The sequence below is a fragment of the Lithobates pipiens genome, unplaced genomic scaffold (genome assembly GCF_037356315.1).
Source record: "Lithobates pipiens isolate NorthernLeopardFrog02 unplaced genomic scaffold, aLitPip1_a1.2 Scaffold_18, whole genome shotgun sequence".
NCBI classification, from domain to species: Eukaryota; Metazoa; Chordata; class Amphibia; order Anura; family Ranidae; genus Lithobates; species Lithobates pipiens.
Genome location: NW_027507758.1, coordinates 494,921,967 through 494,930,955, shown reverse-complemented (window position 1 = coordinate 494,930,955; position 8,989 = coordinate 494,921,967).

Sequence of the window (8,989 nt, the reverse complement as noted above, 5' to 3'; positions counted from 1 at the left end):
GCTACACGTGGAATCTAGCTAACTTATAACAAATATATAAGTAACAAGAGAACAACAATCAGGTGATTCTCACTGCCGGCTCTATCTGGTCTGGGTGTAATGCTAAAAGAGGTTATGTGAGGGTTATGCAGCCAGGGTGGGCCAGCCAGGAGGACCAGTGTTTGTCAAATCTGGAATTTTTCATGTGAATTTTTGAAAAAAGAAATTCCATGCGACAATGTTCATTGAGGATGGCTATGAGCTCAAAAAGGGATGGAGGAAGGGGGTTTTTCCATGCACGTGCAATGAGCAGACGTGCTGAGATTAGTATATGGTGTATCAGAGGTAAACTGACGATGGGCCAGTGGTGGGAGTCCAGACCAAATAGAGCCATACGTGGAGACAACTGTTGGGAAGAGTTGGTCAGAGACTGTACAAGGGAGGATACTTGGTTCCAGAAGATAGCTATAACAGGACAGCTCCACCAGATGTGGAACATATCCCCTGTTGAGTTGCAGTTCCTCCAACATTGTGGAGAGTGAGTGGGGAAGATAGCTGCTAATTTATCGGGTGTGTAATACCACTTATGAAAGATTTTCATGAGTGTTTCCCAATGGGAAATGTTCCTGGAGTAAAATAGCGGGGTGCGTAGAACTCGATGCCAATCTTCTATCGAAAAGGAGTATCCTAACTGCGATTCCCAGTAGATCATGTTTGGGGGTTTAGCAGAGGTGGTAGGTTTGGCGAGAAGAGAGTAGATGAGGGATATTCCTTTAGTAGCACAGAGGGGACGGTTGTAGTATTTAAGAAGCTCCTTGGAGGTGTTTTCTGTCGAAGTCAATACTTTGGAGAGAATATGTCTGATTCTGAGATACATGTAGAAGTCCTTATGTGAGAGCCCGAATTCCGTGGCTAGTCGTTGAAAACATTTTAGGTCTGAAGAAAGATAGAGATCTCCAATCGTTTTGATTCCAGTTGTATGCCAATGTTGGATAGGGAGGTCTGGGGACAATAATTGTAGCGCCATAAAGGGAAGATTTCTTAATGATTCTCCATGTATTCCCGGTGAGGCAAGACAGATTGCAACCCATTGCTTTAACAAAGCATGTACTGTGGGGAAGACAGGTCGTGTGATGGGCAGGGACATCCAGATTGCTGCTTGGAAAACAGTTTTTAATCTTATTTCTTCACTGCACTACTCAATTTCTCTATCAACAATATACCCAATATAGAAGTCTAATAACCCATATACTTAATGCTTCATGCCCAACTATAACAGCAGTAGGGATGAGCTGAGTGTTCGAGTCGAACCCATGTTCAACTCGAACACGGGCTGTTCGCCCATTCGGCAAAATCCGAACATTATGGGCCATTCGCACCAAATTTGAGTTGTGCTCACGGCCCATAATTCACTTCGGCATCGCAGTGCATTGCTGGCTGATGGCTGGCCAAGCATGCATTATGACCCACATGCTTGGCCAATCACAGCACCATCAGCGAAGAGAGATACCGAGCTAGAGCAAGGCAGTAACGTGAGCCCAGAGCGACGGGATGCCCAACAAGGACAGCAATCTGGCAGTCATGTTCCACCAGCTGCAGCATACTGCCAGGTTTGCTCCAGTGATGAAGAGGGAGGGGACGATGAGGTCACTGACTCCAAGTGGGTGCCTGATAGGAGAGAGGAGGCACATCTCCAATGAGGCAGGATGCCCTCCAGGGGCAAGCTTAAGGGCAACACACCAACTGAATCACACCTCAGAGCTCCGCCTGTGCAGGGCGCTGTCTCTGCGCGTTATTCCAAAAAATGCTTGGTGTGGGCCTTTTTTGAGACGAGTGCATCAGATTGCACCGCTGTTGTTTGCAACATATGTCTCAAGCGTATCTCGCAATGGCCAAAACATCAGCCGCTTGGGAACCACATGCTTGATCAGACATATGTCTACCTGCCATGCAGCTCATTGGCAAGCGTACCTTAAACACCAACACCAAAGAACAAAGCAGACCTCTCCTTGCTCCTCATCAGCTGGGATCTCTAACCCCACTATACCTTCAATCCTCTGAAGCCTGCACTGAGAGGAATGACGGCGTAGAATTAGGTGTGTCACAGCCAAGTACTTGCAGGCAATCTGCTGGCGGTACATCAACATCTGATTGTACCAGGCAAATTTTCCCTACCCCAGCTGCTGGACCACACCTCCAAAATGCTACTACTGGTGATTGTGACACACATCTCTCCTCCACCCCCTCCTCTTCTTCTTCCTCCATGGCCTCTTCCTGTGCTTTGTCCTCTGAATCAGCAGTGCTCCGTAGGCGTTCAAGGGGCTACACATGTACGCAGGCAAAAAGATGCCATGCCATGCTTGCGCTGGTGTGCTTGGGGGACATGAGCCACACTGGGGCAGATATTCTGTCAGCCCTGCAGGGGCAGGCTGAGAGGTGGTTGATGCCATGTCAGCTTAAGCCAGGAATGGTGGTTTGCGACAATGGCACCAACCTCCTCTCTGCCCTCCGACAGGGACAACTGACCCATGTGCCCTGTGTGGCTTACGTCCTTAAGTTGGTGATGCAGCAGTTCTTGAGCAGGTACCCGGGCTTACAGGATGTCCTGAGGCAGGCCAGGAAAGTCTGTGTGCATTTCCACCAGTCATATAATGCCAGTGCTCAGCTGGCTGACCTCCAAAAGAAACTGAACCTGCCCAAGAACCACCTAATCTATGAAATGCCCACCAGGTGGAACTCAACGTTGGCCATGCTGCAGTGGCTGCACATGCAGCAAAGGGCCATCAATGAGTACCTGTGTGACTACGGCACCAGACCTCCAAAAGGAACTGAACCTGCCCAAGAACCGCCTAATCTATGACATGCCCACAAGGTGGAACTCAACGTTGGCCATGCTGCAGCGGCTGCACATGCAGCAGAGGGCCATCAATGAGTACCTGTGTGACTATAGCACCAGGACAGGGTCAGGGGAGCTCGTTTTTTTTCCCCCACGACAGTGGGCCATGATCAGGGATGCATGCCTGTCACCATTTGAGGAGGCCACAAGGATAATGAGCAGTGACAGTGCATGCATCAGTGACACTGTACCACTTGTCCACCTGTTGGAGCACACGCTGCGTGGAATAATGAACAGGGCACTTGAGGCAGAACAGAGGCAGGAAGAGGAGGACTTCTTGCCTCTCAAGGCCCCCTTTATCCAGACAGTGTTCCTTCTGACCCTCTGATCACACAGAAAGAGGACAAGGAGGAGGATTGTGTCAGCATGGGGGAGCCTGGCACTCAGCAGCAGTCTTTTAGGGATCATTTACAGTCCCAAGAAACTCGTGGACTTGTATGTGGCTGGGAGGAGGTGGCTGCAGATCATGTCACCCTTAGTGACCCAGAGGACTCCTATACACCTCTTTCTGTTTCAGTTATTGACTGTTTACCTACCTACATATGAAAATGATAATCATTAACATCTGCTTGCTATAATTGATTCTTCATACACCTGACTCTAATCCTACAAAATCCTGGAATTTGTGCAAGTGTACAAAGTGTGCAATTGAGGCTGGTTCAAAGCCAAAGGATAGTGACATCAAATATTGATTTAGATTTTTCTTCTGTTCACACACTTGCATTTTGTAAATTGATGAACATAAATAATTAAAATATGTTTATAAAATCATCCCTACATGACAGCATTTTCCCACCTGGCTAAATCTTTTGCACAGTAGTGGATATTATCAAACTGTTGTGCCAGTGGCCAGTTTCCACATAGTTGAGAGCTTAAAGAAGAATCAAAAACTGAGAGCAGACAGGCTCTTTATTGCAGAAGAGATATGCAAGGTTGTTAATGTAGAGGATATATGCAATGTTCCTTCTGCAGTAAATGAAACATATCTGCCAGCTTGCAGTCTTCTTGGGAACATACACTGAGCTGTACAAGCACAGCCCAGTTTACAATCCAGCAAATTGCTTGTGTTCCTGGACGATGACACTCCTGTGCATGCACAGAAGTGATGTCATTCCACACTGGCGAGCTGCAATCCAGCACCCAAAATAGCCCGCCACCAGCGAGGGATGTAGGACCGTTGAAGGTAAGACCACTTTAGGCTTTTTTTTATTTTTGAAGAGTACAATTTTCTATAACTTGTAGATGTGTTGTAGCTTCCTCCTAATCTTATTGGTCAATTCATTGCTGTTATGGGCTAGGTAAATACATCAGGTGTCACATCCACAACTATCTAAAAACTTTTTTTTTCTTTTTTCTAGTTTATGAGAATGAATCAGATCAGACTGGGGTGCTGCTATGAGAACCAAGCAAAATATAACATAAAAAAAAATATTACACATGCAAACTATGTTATGAATGAATGAATGAATGACTTGTATAGCGATGCAACTGCAAACGGAATCGCCTCAAGGCCCTTGATCCATCCTGTGCTTCCTACTTGTTAGAAGAGGTGGATCTTGAGTTATGCCAGCGTGCAGTGTTACTAATGTGGTCTGTGGGGATTGTACTTTCACATAATACCACATACAGCTTAAAGGTATCACTCAAGCATGTAATTAAAAAGTAGAACCACATCAATTCCATGCTTAGTAAATTGAATCCTAAATCCAAAACAGGAAGCTACTTGCACTATATGCCCCAATATGTGATATATTTATACTAAAGTGGTTGTAAAGGAAAGAACAATCTTTTAAATAACAAACATGTCTATACATACCTGCTCTGTGCAGTAGAATTGCACAGAGCGGCCCTGATCCTCCTCTTCCTGGGTTCCCCGCTAGTGCTCCTCCTCTCTTGATGGTGCCCCCAATAAGAAGCTGATTCCCATGGGGGCACTCATGCATGTTGGCTCCTGAGACCTGCTGCTGCGTCAAGACACAGACAGCTGGACTCGGCCCTGCCCCTAGCTCCCTTGTCACTGGCGTTGATTGACAGAAGCAGGAGTCGCTGCTATCGATCTTTCCAGGGATGAGGGACAAAGCCGGGAGAGCCGCACCTCTCATGCACATCACTGGATCGCAATGGGGCTCAGGTAAGTATAAAAAGGGGGGGTGAGAGGCGAGAAGGTGTTTTACCTTAATGCATTGAATGCATTAAAGTAAAAAACCTTGAGGCATTAGAACCATTTTAACTTCCAAACAGGTTGAGACGGCGGGAGGGTGAGGAGATGATATTTGTACGTTTATGCACATCCTTTTGTACGTTTTATTCTTGTTTTTAATAAATGTCAGTTTCATTTATCTGCACTATTGGAGCGCTTTCTTTTGCATGTGGAAAATATACATTTAAGCCTCTGAGAAGGTTCATCTATAAAATGTTGATTGACCTCCTGTATCTCGAGGTCTATTTCTCTGGTAAGAGTTAATAGTGTTTTAGAGTGCTGAAAGTAGCATCACGGAGGAAACTTTCTCTTGGCAGTTGACAACAGACTATCTAATTGCACGTTTCACTTCTTATTGGGATGTTTGGACTGATCTATAAATTATTGGAATATTTCATTGAATTTGCATATGATTACTGGCATCACTGTATTGGATTATGTATGTTGCTTACCAGTATTATTTATATGATTCACAAGATATTTGTATCGCACATCATTTATTTGATTGATGAGGTATTCATATTATATATACAATTGTATAAAGGGGTAGCGCTGCCTGTTTTGAAGTTAATGTAATTAAAAGGATTGGTGTTTTCCCATTGTCACCATCAAAATCACATAGAAAAACAAGCACTCTCTCCTCACTGAAAGACATTTTTTAAAATTGTATTTGCATTGGTACTTGTTTACCAGGGCAGTGCTGAACTCCCCATGACTTTTCTTTGATCTTGCCTTGCGTATTAGCCTTGAAAATAGCCAGAATTGGTTTTTAAAAATGTCCTCCTATTCCATGAGGTTTGGATTAAAGTTTACAATTTTCAAAATGTAAGGTGAGTTTAATGAAAAAGTTCAAACTCATTGTAAACTTTGAAAATTACGTAAAATGGACCAAAGCACATTTGCTCATCACTAATGACTACTACCCCAGCTTTTTTTGTAGATTTTGGAATGTTTATAGACAGATAGGCAATCCATTTAGTTTACTGAAAAATAAACATAAGCATAAAAACCGCTATGATAATATATAATATTTTGTCTCGTAGATGTTTGCTTTTAACTTTGGGGACAGTCTTTGTAAAATATAAATATTTTCTGACAGTCTCTTGTAACAAGCTGGGAGGCTTTGTGAACAAGGGAACTGTTTTTGATGTCTTTTGAAACATGGCAGTGGTACAGGCAAGCTGCATTGATAAGTACACTGTTAGTGAAACGGTAAATAAATGTTATTGTGAACAAAAATGTCTCTAAAACTCCCTTTTTCTAAAAATGGTCATTATGAATATGCCAAATCTGTTTAGTGTCTCTTAGGCAATGCCACTTTTTGCAGCATATTAACCAACTATGGTTATTTAACTGAGAGCAGATTCTTAATCTAATTTTCTATGGTGAGCCTCAAAAAATACAATACATTGATAAAAACAGACATTCAAAGGACATAAATGCTTTTTACTTTACTGCACATGTGTATGTATGCAAATGTGTAGAAATTGTTGTTTGACCTATAAATGACTTAGTGGCCTGCCAAAAACATAAACATTTTACAACCATTTAACCTGCAATAAATTGTTACTAAAGTTTTTTTTTCTCGACTAATTAAGATAACAAACATGTTATACTCACCTGGTCTGTGCAATGGTATTACACAGAGCGCCCCTGATCCTACTCCCCCACTGATGATCTTGGCTCCTCCTTCTTGATGTGTCCCCCATAGCAAGCTGTTTGCTATGGAGTCACACCGTTTCTGCTCACTCCCAAGCTCTGTCTATGGAGCCCCGCTCCAATGATACACAGTGGTACTTAGCCCCGCCCCAACTCCCTCCTCATTGCATTTGATTGACGCTCCTGCTGCTGTTCGAGGCTCTGTGTGAAAAGGAAGAGAGGGGAGAAGAGATGCAGCTATGCAAAGCACTGGATCTCTTTTCCCCTCTCTTCCCCTTCACACAGGGAGGACAGATAAATATAAAACATTTTTTACCTTAATGCAATGAATGCATTACTCTAAAAAACATTTTTAGCTTTAGAATTACTTTAAAGAAGATTTTTACTTCTAGTCATAAGACCATAGGATCACCTTCAAAGTAAATATTCACTGTAAAACCTGTGTTCCCATGTTACATGTGATTTCAGCACACAAGTAGAATAAAATAAGACCACCACTAGCCAAGTTATGAGATCAAAAGTTGACAAACCCCAGTCAGCTTGTACTAGATTGATGTTGAGAATTTAACTCACCAGAATTGGCTAGTTGTTGGGTACATGTATGTCTGTGTGGCTAGCCATCCATCATTCCGTCTGTAAATGGCCTACGCTGTCACAGATCTCAATGGTCAGGCTGAAAGGTTAAAATGACCTATTTCAAAAGATTGATGTCACCTAAATACCTCTCTAAACTATAGGCAAACAAAAAAATATATATATTGATGGACTGTGCACACAAAACACATGTCACAAACATACATTATACTGCTTTAATTTATTCATTAAAATTTGTATTCACAACCTGAAATCTGATATTAATGTCAAACTAAGATAATGTGATTTGGGTGATTTTTGATCAAAACTCAAGTACAAAGAAAAATATTTTAGTGGTTGAATTGATTTTTTTCAGGGAATGAGAAAGTATCTGGAGGAGATAGCATGAATCGTAGGGTGACACTATGAACACACCAGTATTAATGTGCCAACATCCCGATATGGGTTACATAAGGAAAAAAAGACTAATATTGGGTGGACTTTATACGGCACATGAGTATTCAATCTAAAAAGTATTAGAAATATTTTATTATTTAATTATCAAAAATGTCATACATATAAAACAGTCACATAAGTACAGCAATTATTCGAATAAAACATAGTGTTGCTTGACCCATATTGCCTGACCACTGATATTCTCTAGTAAAGTATATAATACAATAGTTAACAATACAAAGCCATTGGTTTGGTCTCCAGTAGTAGAAAAATATTCAGAGTCCCAGAGAGTGGTGTCAGGTATGTGGGTCCGTATTTTTAGTTAGCAAGATAACGTGACATGTTCTGCGCTAGTTTAGCGCTTCTTCAGGAGCGATTTGCGCTACAAAATATATACATATACAAATCAGTAAACAATAAAAACAATTTTTTAATACATAAGTAATCAATAAAAACACAAAAAAACAAGATAGAAAAGCACCAGCTATGGTGTTAAAACACATAAACGCATGCTGATGCCCACGGGTTGCCAAACCGTACCTACCCAAATACGAGAGGAGACGAAGGAGCAGAGGGGTAGAAACACAGATCCCAACAGACCTCCGGGGACCCAGGTGCAAGGCAGGGAGATGGGAGTCTGCAGACATATGAACAAACCAATGTGGTGCAAGTCGCACCAAAAATAACATAAGGCATGCATTGCCCATTTAGTTACCAAGCTGATATAGAGAAAAAAAAAGGGGAGGAGGGAAAAAAAGAGCAGCTGCTCATAATTAATACATCCATACAGCCCATAATTAGTATAAGCGGGGGATGCAGATATTATTATCATCCCTGTCCCGAAAAAAAAAAAAATACAATATATGAATAATTGTGGCAATATATGGGAAACAGTCCCCACCAATGTTCTTTTCAAAAAGAAAAAGGGAAAAAAAGGAGAAACAGAAGCCGTATAATCTTGCCGTAGGATTTGAAAAACTGATTTTTTTCAGGCTTTTTTGCATTATTTTTACCTGATGACCTGCCAGTGATGCACTTCCTGTTCTAGGGTGACATAACACACTCAGTGTAATGTATCTATGGAGGAACAGCATTGCCACCTCAGTACAGGAAGTGTACTAAGATTACAGACACAAATACTAAGATTTCAGAAGACATACCTCTTTCCTCTTCTACTTAACATAGGGTTGAAGAGTTATGAAGTTCTAATATATTTCCTCCTTTCT